At 37.9% G+C, this 2,850-nt stretch overlaps 1 pseudogene; it reads right to left on the bottom strand.

The window, feature by feature from the left end:
* Positions 1-322: 322 nt before the first annotated feature.
* On the bottom strand, positions 323-874 carry LOC122490941 (annotated as a pseudogene).
* Between the last annotated feature and the right edge of the window lie 1,976 nt (positions 875-2,850).

Below are 2,850 nucleotides of genomic sequence, written 5' to 3'. Positions count from 1 at the left end.
ACAAGCAATGTGAGGTGTGAGACTTTTTTTGCATTAAAGGAAATTCTTATTAACTATATATTGTTCATAAATGTCCCTTTTTTTAAAAAAGAAGTCAACTTTCTAGAGGAGTATAATCCTCATGAATGACTTCAGCTTTGCATCATGAGTCTTGTAGTAAAAAAATCATTTTTTTTACAGTATGATACTTTGCAAATAAACTCTTTTAAAATAGTCTAGTCTTTCCTTAGATGTTACAATAAAACAGATATAAAATAGACAACAAAGTATAGTTTGTGTTTACAAAAAAAGCTGTACGTACAAACAGATTTAGGTTATAAATCTATATGTGCACCTGCATAGGTGCATACCCAGCATTAATTTGGTCTGGATGCTTCAGAAGAATCATTTGAACCTTGAAGTCAGCTGCTTCTCTTGGTGGGTGATTTTTCTCTGTCACCAGCCATATGTCCCAGTAGGTATGTTTGACAGATGCCTTCTTGACACTGAAGCCTCCATCTGCCCCCAGGAAGAGCTTTACTCAAAATTCCATGGTGCATTTTAACAGACTCCACTTCATTTGTAATGCTGACTGGAACAAAGGTGACCACCATGCCAGGGTTGAGAACACCGTTCTCTCTTCAGCCCACAGGGACGGGACCCATAGCACCAATTTTGTAGATATCCTAGATGGGCGGAAGAAAGATCTTGCCCTTTGGACATTTGTCAGCAGAATGCAACACAGAGCTTCCAGCAGTGCGGTTCCACGGGCATTTCCATCTTTATGGGTGGCTTTCCATTCCTTGAACGAAGATGTATTAGTACTTGAGTCCAGCATGTTGTCACCGCTTCAACCAGAAATGCACAAAAGTGTTACTGTATTGAGATTATACATGATATTATGCATGAAGATAGAGTTAGCTTTTCTCTTGGCTTTGGCTGTTCCAGTTGTTCCATCGTATCACCAAGAAAGTCTGGAACCATGGCACTAAACTTGACTTACGAGAAGGATTGCGTATGCTAAATAGCAGTAGGACTAATTACCTGTTATTTAGAGCCCACCCAAATCTCCTCTGATGGAACCCTGTAATAGCTCATCTCATTATTATTAAAATTCTGTAAATAATAATAATAATTTTCAGGTGCCTGGGTGGCTCAGTCGGTTAAGCATCCGACTTTGGCTCAGGTCATGATCTCGCGGTTCATGAGTTCAAGCCCCACTTCAGGCTCTGTGCTGGCGGCTCAGAGCCTGGAGCCTGTTTCAGATTCTGTGTCTCCCTCTGTCTCTGACCCTCCCCTGTTCATGTTCTGTCTCTATCTGTCTCAAAAATAAATAAGCGTTAAAAATTTTTTTTAAAAATAATAATCTTCTTCTTCTTCTTCTTCTTCTTCTTCTTCTCATTATTATTATTATTTATATAGCCTGGTTTTAGTTGAGAACTTGTCCCTAGGCTCTGCTGAGCCCAAAGTATCTCGCACATATTTTGATGGTACTTTTGCATAGTCTGATTTGTCTCTATACAATTGTTTGTAAGTACCTGCAGTACCCAATCCTGTGTGATAGCTGCAGTTGGCATTGAAGGAGGAATAAATGAAATTATCCTTTGATGCATGTTTGCGTCGCAGACCACCCTTGGTTTGACGTCACACACACTGACGGAAGACAGTATAGACGTAAGGTTGGAGACATAAGGGTGCCTGCGTGGTTAAGTGTTTCTTGATTTTGGCTCACCGCTTATGAGATCAAGACCCAAGTCGGGTTCAGTGCTGACAGCACAGCTCCTGCTTGGAATTCTCTCTTTCCCTCTCCCTTTGCCTCTCTCTTTCTCTCTCTCTGTCTAAAATGAATAATTAAATAAGTAAATAAACATTTAAAAAGTCAGAGAAATAACTCAATTAGGCCTTTTTTTTTAAGTTTTAAAGAGAGAAAATTATCAAGAATTCTCATGGACTCCCTGGGCTATTTCAGTGAAAAATGGAGGAAAAAGAAGGAAAAAAAAAACAACAAACAAACAAACCAAGGCTGCCAAAAATCCTTTTTAAAATGCAGAGACCTGATTCCAAAATGGAGTCAAGAAGGGATACCACCCTTTGATACTGAGATTCTTCTGAGGCTGCAAAAAGATCAAGAATGCTTGTGCATTTGGACTCATTTTATGATGATACCAAAGTATCACTTAATTTTACATCTTTGACCAAGTGTTATTCATGCTTTGATAATAAGGATTCCTTTTGGACTCCTGCTGACCAGGAGGAGGGCAGGATAATTGACTTACGAGAAGGATTGTTGGGAGGGCAGGATAATTTGTGGTAGACTATTAGCTCAGGTCCTCCAAATGAGATTCAATTCTGGGAAAATATTTGAAATTATTTTGCAAAGAGAAAGCAAGATTAAAACACTGAATAACTTTGAGACAATTAAACTGGTGAAAGCATTTCTATAGTTGGTTTCAAATGAAATAAAATAGGATATAGATGAAGTTGCTATAAAAATTTTAAGAGATTACAGTAAATATTAGATGGTCTGGCTGGTCCATCAACTCCTTAGACTATAAAACTACTGGAACAAATTCACTCAAATTTTCCTCACCTAAATGAGCTTTTAAAATGTGATGATAACACAAATATGGAAACTATGGTCTCTTCAGAACAAGTACTGATTAAAGTGGTGTGAAATAAAAGACAGAAATACGATTCTGTGTGATGGGTTGATAAGGGTCCCTTGAAACAGGAATATGAGAGATCTGAGAAAAATTACATTGATATGGGTTAAATGCCTGAGGATGATAAAGAAACTACTGGATACTATCACTCAATGTACTCATAACCAAATTGGCTAAGGGAATTATTTGCTAATAAAATAGTTAAGGG

Source organism: Prionailurus bengalensis, chromosome C2, assembly GCF_016509475.1.
Source record: "Prionailurus bengalensis isolate Pbe53 chromosome C2, Fcat_Pben_1.1_paternal_pri, whole genome shotgun sequence".
In the NCBI taxonomy this organism is placed as follows: Eukaryota; Metazoa; Chordata; class Mammalia; order Carnivora; family Felidae; genus Prionailurus; species Prionailurus bengalensis.
Note: the sequence above shows the minus strand (reverse complement) of the source record. Positions and strands in the feature narration are given on the sequence as shown.